We start from the raw sequence: 12,062 nt of genomic DNA, 5'->3' as shown, positions 1-12,062 counted from the left end.
GACGAAAAGTCACTTCATCATTCCGTTCATAATTTAAAGTAGAGATGCAACGGATAGTTGTTTGGCCGATGGTCAGGCCGAATATCCGGTATCCGGCCGCCGATTATTCGGCCAGCGGAACTATACATACATTTCGGTTTTTTTAGGTGCGCATTCTGCAGGTTTGACCTGTTTCCTAGTAAACGTTCGCGCGGACTCATTTCTAGGTTCGAAATGAGTGCGCGTGCAAGTCAGTGGAATGATTAAATTGTTTTAAAATAATAAACCAATCCTATCATACTTAAATCCAATTTGTTTTCTCCGAAATCAAGCAATGTTACTGTCCGGTATCCGGCCGGAAAGTAGGTCACTATCCGGTATCCGACCGAATAGTAGGTCACTATCCGGTATCCGGCCGGTAGTAAAATAATGGCCGGATAGCCCGGATACCGGATTATAACCGGTATCCGGGCTAATATAAATCTTTAATTTAAAGTAAGTTTCGATTATTTTAGGCATCTGTTTCATTCACCTACCAAGTGTCCTGCACAAACTTTATGTTATTGGCATTTACGAGTATTTACATCGTAATGAAAACTTAATAACACTACTACGACTGACATATTCCATTACTATTATATTCCTATTCTGTCATAATAATGATCTTTAAGAAAACAGCAAAAAAGGAAACTCAATTTAAAAACCGTTTAGTTAAAATGTTTGTTTTAGTATAGCAACCTACAATTATCTTCTCAGGTGGTTCTCTTCGTAACAATTATAGACTCTGGGAGTTTTTGACGTTTTGCCGCCCATACTTGATTGCATTCTGTTAATTATAGCATGGATTTGCTGTTTCATTTCCTAAAGATTAGAAATACTTTAGGAAATATGAATGACGTAATTATTGCTTTTCAATATTCATACAAACATTTTTATGGTAGTCAATAAGGAAATACCATCTAAAAACAAACATAATTATTACAGCGTGAAGAACCAAATTTGTCAGTAAATAAGAAGAAGAAAGAACGATAATCATAACTTTTTTGGGTCCTAGTTAGTACTAGTGCAAATGCCCTAGTGAGTAATGGTACCTCTACACGATGGGCCAGCGCCGGCCACTCCAATGGACGCATTTACGCGTTAGAGAGAGCAAGTGATATTACTATCTCATTCTACCGCATGGCTGCGTCCCTTGGAGTGGCCGGCGGCGCTGGCCCATCGTGTAGAGGAGCCATAAGACAGAAACAGTAAGTATGATTATGATTAATTTCTGTTTATCGGCCCGATTGGAACTTTGAGATACTTACGTCAAATATTACGTCTAGATACATTTATCCAAACAAAAATATCACTTTTGCCACTGACATATCTAATCCGTATCTTATCTAGACGTAATATTTTGACCCTATTTTAAAGTTCGAATCGGGCAGTATGTCTGAAATAAGACAATTCCTGGCGAAACTATAAAAAGCCAACGATTTTGCTCTTATTCAGTGTATGTTTACTTAATTATGTATGTTTTGTTCATTTTCTATTTTACTATTCTGCAGTAGTGTTAACCAAAATGTGTCCGACCCATATTCAAGTCCATCGCATTACCATTTGAATTAGCCCAATGACTATTAAAACCCCCCTATACCCACAACTAGAACAAGAGATTAAAATCAAACAAATCAATTCTATTTGTTAACCAAACGCCCGTATATGTAACAGATATACTACATTTTAAAAACGTCGTAAGTGTTACTGACATATAAATAGTTATATGACTGTTTGGAGTACAGGGGGATAGACGTGTTAATAAATTTCTCTCCCCTCATTGACTCTATTGTCTCGGGCAGATAAAGTAATTTACTTAATTAAAGGCACCACGAATACCACGAATTGATATTGGCCGGCGTTTCTCAAACCGTGGACTCTATAGGAACAGTAACTACGCATATAACAACGTACGTACGGGACCCGGGTATGTCCTTAAACTGGGTGCGTCTCATAATGAATATGCACTTTTGGTATAATTTCAGTTTATAAACATTCAAAAAGTATAATCATCTTATGTATAATGCACTAAATGTATATTTTCAATTAGTATAACATAAAAATAATATAACATTCTATATACATATCGTTGTTTGGTATACTATACATATAAACTAACTATATTTAATATAACATTTATTACGCATATAAATTAAAATAATTAATAAAATTTCATATAATTATCTGAACAAAACATTGGTAAAATTATTTGGATAGGATAGCTCAGAATTTCAAATTTATAGTACTTAACCAATAATAACTGTCAGAAAAGTAGGTTAGGTTAGGTTTGAACTGTGACCTTTAGAGAAAAAAAACTGCTACCAGAAAAGTGGGTTAGGTTAAGTTAGAACTGTGACCCCTCAGAGAAAAAAAACTGCTACCAGAAAAGTGGGTTAGGTTAGGTTTGAACTGTGACCCCTCAGAGAAAAAAAACTCCTTCCAGAAAAGTGGGTTAGGTTAGGTTAGAACTGTGACCCCTCAGAGAAAAAAAACTGCTACCAGAAAAGTGGATTAGGTTAGGTTTGAACTGTGACCCCTCAGAGAAAAAAAACTGCTACCAGAAAAGTGGATTAGGTCAGGTTAGAACTGTGCATGACCCCTCAGAGAAAAAAAACTGCTACCAGAAAAGTAGATTAGGTTAGGTTTGAACTGTGACCCCTCAGAGAAAAAAACTGCTACCAGAAAAGTGGGTTAGGTTAGGTTTGAACTGTGACCCCTCAGAGAAAAAAAAACTGCTACCAGAAAAGTGGGTTAGGTTAGGTTTGAACTGCGACCCCTCAGAGAAAAAAAATCTGCTACCAGAAAAGTGGGTTAGGTTAGGTTAGGTTATGAAAAACACGTAATTACGTACTAATCACGGCAAACTCAAAGTATATTGTTTATACAAAAAAATTTTAAGAGTGAATATAATTTCTCTTCATACCCACACATAATTAGAAAAACATTTTATGGAGCAACTTTACTATCCATGCTATCGTCGTAATTACATCTCTTATATTTATTGTGTGATATTCGTTTTGTATATTATATTATTTCAATGTTATACATTTTCCTACTTATCATAAACGATATTATATGTAAAGTACATTATACAATATAAAATTATAGAATTCATTGTTATACGTATCGCACGTTATACTAATTGCACGTTATGGCATTCAAAATTATACTAATTGAATTTATATATTCTGAGCAATATATTATAGGTTTGTATACGTTCTATTAATTACCCCCTTAAACTACGTCCAGGACCCGGGTATGTCCTTAAACCACGTCCAAGACCACCGGTGGATGGGCAGCAGCGTCCCTCAAATTCAGTGTACTCGACTGCGAACGCCAACCCGCCTGCCAAGCGTGGCGATTATGGCATTCACCCCCCAAAAAAGGGGGAGGCCTATCTTCAGCAGTGGACGTCTTATGGCTGAGATGATGATGATGATGTAACAACGTATCTACATTTTTTAAATTAAAGTAATTTTACGGTTTAAACTCAAGTGTTTTAGTCACTCACGCTATATGTTTCTGAGAGCCTAGCTCTCCTCTCTCAAGCACTAACAGTGACTATAAACACGTGAGTTTAAACCGTAAAATTAGCTTATTGTTAGTAATAAGTATGTCTCACGATAGTTTTCCTGCTTATAACTTAACAGAAAGAGATATGTCTCTAAAATTAAAAGTTTGGGACACGCTGGTGTGAACAATCGTTATTAAGACATTATATTGTTAAGTTTAATTAAAAATGCGAATTAATAGAAAGGGTGCCGCTATAGATCTAAAGTGCTCAATTATCTTGTAAAGTATTTAATTGTGGTTCAATCTGAACCATTAAATTGGCTTGTAAAATCCAGAAAGTTACATGAACTTATGAAGTTCCTATGTGGGTTATTAGCGGAGTCAGTTATGAAGTTGACCCAAAATTTTTTTATTAAGCTATGAGCTTCATCACATATGATCTTTGAGTAATTCTAAGCATTTCAAGCCTGGGAGGCAATAAGGGGAGGGGGGGTACAAAGATGGCCGCCACCCGTCATCATTCAAAAAAATCTGTTCTGGTCCTGGTGGCTACTAGGGCAAGTTTGGTATCATTTTCGTATAAACCGGAGACGTAGAATTCATTGCAGATATTTGTTTTTTTCAGCTTCATAGTAATTTTACAAGAAAAACGTAAAAAGATGAAAATTTAGGATGGAGGTTTTTGCTTTGAGAGCTAATAACTTTTGTATAGTGGCCAAAATATCATATAAAAAATACTATAATATAGCGTAATTCATGCAGATTCTAAACATATACACGTTGAGTAATATCCTACTGCAAAAAGATGGTGAAAAAATTATTAAATGACCGCAGCGCGGGTAGTTGGGCTTTCGTTTATCTTGCGGACCGTCGTTTATCTTACAAAATGATCGAGTACGAGTATCTACGTAGGTATGCTTACTTTGCTAGATTTTATGATGACGAATAAAATACTTTCATCCAGACATAATTCATCATACAGACATAATTTTATGCTCTTTAATTTTAATGCACTTGCAACGATTTGAGTGGGGCCTAGTGTTATTTGACCGGTGTTTTCTGTAAGGTGGAGGTAAGTACGTACTTCCCCAGTTGGGCTCTGCTCGGATAGATCTGGAATGACATCCGCTGTGCTGTGCCCTACCACACAAAGCGAGATGACAGTGCCCATACCTCTCTTTTGAACGTAGTTTAAGGATATACCCGGGTCCAAAATTGGGTCCGAGAAATAACTATTATAAATAAAATTATTCTAATAAAATAGCGCTCTTATTTTTGCTGATAATATTAAAACACTATTTATGAGAGAAATTGTACTACTTAGGAAGAGGCAAAATATTTATTTTCACGATAATTTTCATGCTATAACTCACTTTAAGTAATTTTATAGGTACTTACTTGTTGTTTTTAATAAATAACTTCAACCTGCACTGCAATAATGTAACATTCATGTGGATTTGATTTGGTTTGATTTTGTTTGATATTTTACATTTAATATTTGCTTCAGGTTGGTGTGGTGAAAAATTCTGTGTTTCACTCGGCGGCAAATTTTGTTTAACCCTCGTTCTTTGAAACCCTTACAACGCTCAAGATTCCATTTTTCGAACCATTCACTACGCTCGTAGTTCAATTTTGAAATCTTTCGCTTGATCGGGTATCAATATTAGCACGAGCGGTTAAACAACAACTTTGCCCCCTTGTAAAACAAATAACTATTATGCGGAGAGCTTACATTTAGAAATCATAACAGCTATGTATATTTGTCATACTAATATAGGTTATGCAAGTATGACTTGGTGACAAACCAACGAAGCCCCGCCTCGCGGGGCTTCTATTTTCTGCTCTGAGGGATAAAAGGTAACTAACGAACCTAACCTAACCCAACCTGAAATTGCGGTTGTACATGATCTTATTTGTTAAGCGAGCCGCCCTCCTCTTTAGACATGGGGATACCTCTGTGTATTTTTTTAACCTATACCAGAATTATGTCTGTGTACTGGAAACTGCGGACATTAAATATACAGAAAGCATTTTATTCGTCATCATAAAATCTAGCAAAGTAAGCATAGTTACCTACGTAGATACTCGTACTCGACCATTTTGTAAGATAAACGCCGCCTAGCGAGAGTCCAACATAACAAATATAAATATACAAATATTAAATGTAAAATATCAAACAAAATCAAACCAAATCAAATCCACATGAATGTTATATTATTGCAGTGCAGGTTGAAGTTATTTATTAAAAACAACAAGTAAGTACCTATAAAATTACTTAAAGTGAGTTATAGCATGAAAATTATCGTGAAAATAAATATTTTGCCTCTTCCTAAGTAGTACAATTTCTCTCATAAATAGTGTTTTAATATTATCAGCAAAAATAAGAGCGCTATTTTATTAGAATAATTTTATTTATAATAGTTATTTCTCGGACCCAATTTTGGACCCGGGCATATCCTTAAACTACGTTCAAAAGAGAGGTATGGGCACTGTCATCTCGCTTTGTGTGGTAGGGCACAGCACAGCGGATGTCATTCCAGATCTATCCGAGCAGAGCCCAACTGGGGAAGTACGTACTTACCTCCACCTTACAGAAAACACAGGTCAAATAACACTAGGCCCCACTCAAATCGTTGCAAGTGCATTAAAATTAAAGAGCATAAAATTATGTCTGTATGATGAATTATGTCTGGATGAAAGTATTTTATTCGTCATCATAAAATCTAGCAAAGTAAGCATACCTACGTAGATACTCGTACTCGATCATTTTGTAAGATAAACGACGGTCCGTAAGATAAACGAAAGTCCAACTACCCGCGCTGCGGTCATTTAATAATTTTTTCACCATCTTTTTGCAGTAGGATATTACTAAACATGTATATGTTTAGAAGCTGCATAAAGTGCGCTTTATTATAGTATTTTTTGCATGATACTTTTGGCCACTATACAAAAGTTATTAGCTCTCAAAGCAAAAACCTCCATCCCATATTTTTATCTTTTTACGTTTTTCTTGCAAAATTACTATGAAACTGAAAAAAACAAATACCAGCAATGAATTCTACGTCTTCGGTTTATACAAAAATGATACCAAACTTGCCCTAGTAGCCACCAAGACCAGAACAGATTTTTTTGAATGATGACGGGTGGCGGCCATCTTTGTACTCCGCCCTCCTCGACTAGACGCACGCTTCTTATCGCCTCCGAGACTAGAAATGCTTAGAATTACTCAGAGATCATATGTGATGAAGCTCATAGCTTAATAAAAAATTTTTGGGTCATATATGGCAGCGATCCGTAACTGACTCCAGTATATCGCTTTAAGTTTTAAACAAAACACAAGTATTTATTTTATTTTTTGACGACGATGATCCGTTAAAATGTAGTTAGGTAGTTACAATTATGGTAACATTCCATTTCTAACCGCAGATGCACTACCGGAACTGAACGCGAGTAAAATGATCAGTAATGCAGCTGTCGTTGGAAATGGACTGTCACCTTTACACTTACCTGACGTTCTGTTATAGGAAGAAGTACCTACACAATTTGTCTAATATAAAACCATACACATTAAACTAAACAAGTCATTTGTGAAAGTAAAAAATGTCACGTAGGTATCAGCGGTGATTTGATAGTTCAGTATTGAATATCAAGCGAGGCCTAAATGTCAATATTTATTTTAGTATGCATCAGCAGTAATACTGCCGACATAATGGCTTTGAAGAAGCTGGTAACAATAACTTCTGTGCAGTGTTGAAATAATAAATTATCTATTATAACAGTTTGATCGGTTACGTAACATATATTTTCAAGCATAGTAATAATCAATTGTTACATATTAATGTACAGGCATGTGTGTAAATAAATAAATTCCGAAAATTGACTGAAAATTATGCAATTATGGGTAATTTTCGAGACTGCCTAATATTCTGATGTACGTATTTTGAATTACCTAATACATATTTACCATATGAGTGTGAAAACTATGGTTGAATCGACCTGAGAAAATCCACCTAACAACGGAACCTAAAATTCCCTCGAAAAGTCTCAACATGTCATCAATCACTTTGCGTCACATATTCGTGCAATTTGAGCCGAAGGTGCCTTATTTCAGGCAGTGTGACATCAAACAAGAGGTTCCATTACACTGAATGATCCACTTTTATATATTTGCGGAGGCTGAGTGTATGTTACCTATAACATACTATAGTTTTGTTTTGGGTTTGGGTATTTTTTTTGTCAAATACCTATTTATTATATTTTCGCAGTGGGCGGTGGTAACATTAATTGGATTCAAAAAGTACCCAAGTAAATATAACGGGTCCATACTGATAGACTAGCTAGCACATAATTTTTTCGGGGATTAGTAAAATAACATAAATAATATGGATTTCCGCAAAGTAACGCCAGATTCTATTAAGTATGCAAATAATGAATATTCACAAAACAGTTTCTAATTAAGTTTCTTCAAAAGCTACAACTCAAATACAATATGATAAGCGAATGCGAAACGTCACATTTAAAACTTACCTAATTAATTCATTTTCGTAGATTTTAATATAAATTAGCTTTGAATTAATTGACAAATAACAAGTGTTTTTTCTGTATAATTCCGTAAATATTTCAAGACCGCTGTAAATTGTGATATAGTTTATAATATATGTATCTTAGGAAACACCATATCACATATGACACTAATTAAAATTTCCGAATTTCGTCGCTCAATCATCGACAAATATAATCAACTTGTATATAAATATATCAACAAGTCTGTCCACATGACTTACGCCACGTTAATAGTTTGTTTACACTTGTATGTTTATGAATAATAACCGTGTTTATGTTTACTCGCTTATCTAATCTAACATAATACACATTATGCGCCGTTTGTTTAGCTCAGAAGGAACTTTGAATATCGAATTAAGGCACTCGTTCAATTTTAGTGGCTTTATTTAATTACACAAACGGGTCTACCGCAATATAATTTCATTGCTTTTACTTTAAATTCCAACGTTTCAGCTGTGTTGCACCAGCTGTGGTCACGGAAAGGCCACAAGTCAACAACTGGTGCAACTCAGCTGAAACGTCGGAATTTAAGGTGGAATGAAATTATATCGCGGTAGACCCGTTTGTGTAATTAAATAAGTGTACAAAACGCGACAGTTTGGTGGTTTTATTCATAAACGCGCTAGAAGCTTCAATTAGCTAAGTCGGTTCTCTTCTTATCTTCATCTTCTTCTCATATTATTCTCTTCTCTATTATTTATCTCTCTTTTTATTTGAGAGAAAGCAAATAACACTTGCACTGCGTGTACTATTGCGCGACGGAAGTTAATATTTCCAACCCTATTTTACCTTACCTACTTCGCCTTAACCGAAATTGGGTTGTTATTCTAATTGGAATTATCTAGTGTGAAATTGTATACAGAAGTCGATAAACAAGGACTTTAACATAATAACCCGCCTATCGATATAGGGAAGCAAACTTGTTGTTTTTGGTAATGTGTTTTCGGGCTATTCCTAAAGTTGGATAATTCCGAAGATTATTAATTACTCTCTGGTAAATTGGTAATTTTCTTTATGTCAAAGTGTATTTCGGAACCAACATTTGGTTTACATTGAATACACTTTAGCGATACAAGTCAAAGCATTTTATTATTATTAGGAAGGAATTATTATAAGGAAGGTAGAGTTTATACTAGTACATACGGCGCGATTCGGGAAATGAATTAGAGATTAACTAGATACGATAGTCATAGTCATAGTCATTTATTTGATAAAACCGGTTTACATGTCAAAGATAATAATTATAATGATCTCCAACAGATTACAGTATTGTAAAATGATTGAGTTAACATTAGATCACAATATGATAAAAATAAAATATTAGTAAAAATGTACAATTATACAACCATAATTAGTCACTTCACGGATATAGTAAGATAAAGGTACCTTATGGCGGTTGGCGCTTACTCTATTACTAACCTGTCTCCAATATTACTGCGGCGCTATGCGTAAGCGTCAGCCGCCATAAGGTACCTTTTTCCATGGAACGTCACATATCTTTACTATTTCATATCTAGTGAATCTCTAATAAATTTCCCGAATCGAGCCGATAAGCCAATGACCTCCCTAGCCGAATCTGGTGCGGCATATGAATCTCTTGATTTGCATTACATGGGAAAAGCATTGACACCTGAGTTTATCGATATAGAAACCTGTTATTTAATTTTGTCACCTTAAAATCCGATATCTGTACATTACCTATCGACTTAAACTAATTTCACTACATATACTTGACAAAGCATATAACTTATCTATATTATAATACCTATTGCATATTTTACATAATTATTGTGATATCTATAGGTAGTTGAATCTCCACAGTCATCTATTATATCGATTACTTTCTACTTCAAGACTGTCTCATAAACACCTTTGTATGCCGCCCGTATTATGAAGACTCAAATAGCTATACAGCATAATGTAATAAAGTTAATTTACATAAATTTTCTATAACATTTACATTACGTATAAATGAATTGCGGTTGAATAGAGCTTATTCTTAAGCTATGTATACACTATCGCAGCCATGAATTTGAGAGTAGAAATAGTTTTTACAAAATCTAATAGCTTGTTTGTTACTAGCTTTTGTCCGCGACTACGTCTAAATTAAATGATGATGATGATTGATAAAAATCTTATATCCTTTCCTGGGCTTCAAACATCTACATACTTTGGTATGAAATTTGTTTTATATAAATTGGTTCAACGGTTAAGCGTAAAGAGGTAACTTGAGACGGACAGAGTTGCTTTAGCAATTATAATATTAGTAGGGATTTTAGAGTGCCAAACAGATTTTGAAACATATATCTAAAGAGTAACAGAGCATCGACACATAGAGCTAATTATTGTACTAGATTCAAAATATTAGATCTTACTTGCATGCTTGCTAACAGTACATATTTGCCAAATTACTGTTGTGTAAAGTAACCTACAGATTTTTTTTTGATAGTTTAGCTATGATAATACTGTTACTTATTCTGTGGTTTAGCGCATAATATTGGTACCTAACATATTAATTTTACATTAATATCTCAATGATTAAAAAAATAACTAAACTTTTATCTTGTAATTAGCCTCTGACCACAACGTAGCCTGCGTAAAAGTTTTTAATTAAACTAGGACTCCTTTATTTACTTCTGACAGCCATATTTTATACCTTCAGGGGATAAATTCACAAAACGAAGAGCATTCCATTGTTTCATGCAAGCAACAAACCTTTAAAAGAACTACATTATACATTTACAAAATACTAAATATTTTCTTCATTGAAACTAACTTGAATGTAGTTAGATGATGTTTTCATGTTGTAAATCAGCGTATCTAATTACACACCGGTCTGCACCCAGCTTTACCTTCTCACCCGGGATTCTAGTAATAAAATTGAATTCCGTAGGCGTCGGGATTCGGACAAATAATTCGTGCGGTAAAATAATAAGTGACACCTAAGAATGGGAAGTGTTATGGCGCCATAACGTCGTAAATGGGTGAGCTTGAACGTTATTTAATACGAATTTCAACGTGTAATAACCACTAATAATATGACTATGTGAAATTTGACAACTCGAGATTTTTATGGAACATAGTATACTCGTACTAAGGTAAGGTGGGGTAAACCTATCACCGGGGTAAGACTATCACTTGTATAGAATGAAATCCACATACTGCCGTATTCGAAATTCAAGATATTCACAAGAGACGACACGTACTAGATCCATTCTAGATACGTTATAGTATAGATATTAACTTGTTCTCTTTTGCAGCGCAATTCGGGTAATGTCACTTTTACGTTAGATAGAGTAAGATATGTATTAGATATGAATTGGATCTCTAAGTCATATCCTGTAGAAATCGTTCAAAAGTATCTCCAGAATCGCGCAAATTTTAAATTTGTCAGGTTAGATCTTAAAAATATCGTTATCGTATCTTGGTGATGTCTAAAAGATATCTAATCGAAAGATATCAAAATCCAAAACGGGCCCATACTGTTTTGTCTTGCCCCGAGCAAATTAAACTTAGTCTTATCCCGCCTTACCTTACGTACTTGGAATATATTTTTGAGTTTTCATAATATAGAGCAATAAAATTATAGCTATTTGGATGATTTGACCGGTATTCCGAATGGTGCGACCATCCACGACGACGGCAACGACGACGGACGACAGGCGGAATACCAGTACGATTCTTGCCCGAAGCGTCAAATTTTTTCCTTTATAATCATTTATTTATTTTTCTTCCTTTATTATTATTATTATGTAAGCCTATACGGTGTCCCACTGCTGGGCAAAGGCCTCCCCCTTTCGATTTCCATTCGATTTCCACATAATACATAACAACATACATATTCAATACATATAAATACACATAAAAAATTGCGAATGAAGGGGAGGGTAAGGTGTGTTGTGCCAGAGGGGAGTTGTGACATACGTAACAATAAAATCGCGTCAAGATCAATTTGAGCACCTCGCCCG

This window comes from Cydia fagiglandana, chromosome 10, assembly GCF_963556715.1.
Source record: "Cydia fagiglandana chromosome 10, ilCydFagi1.1, whole genome shotgun sequence".
In the NCBI taxonomy this organism is placed as follows: domain Eukaryota; kingdom Metazoa; phylum Arthropoda; class Insecta; order Lepidoptera; family Tortricidae; genus Cydia; species Cydia fagiglandana.
The sequence above is the reverse complement of the archived record's forward strand: the minus strand, read 5'-3'. Positions refer to the sequence as shown.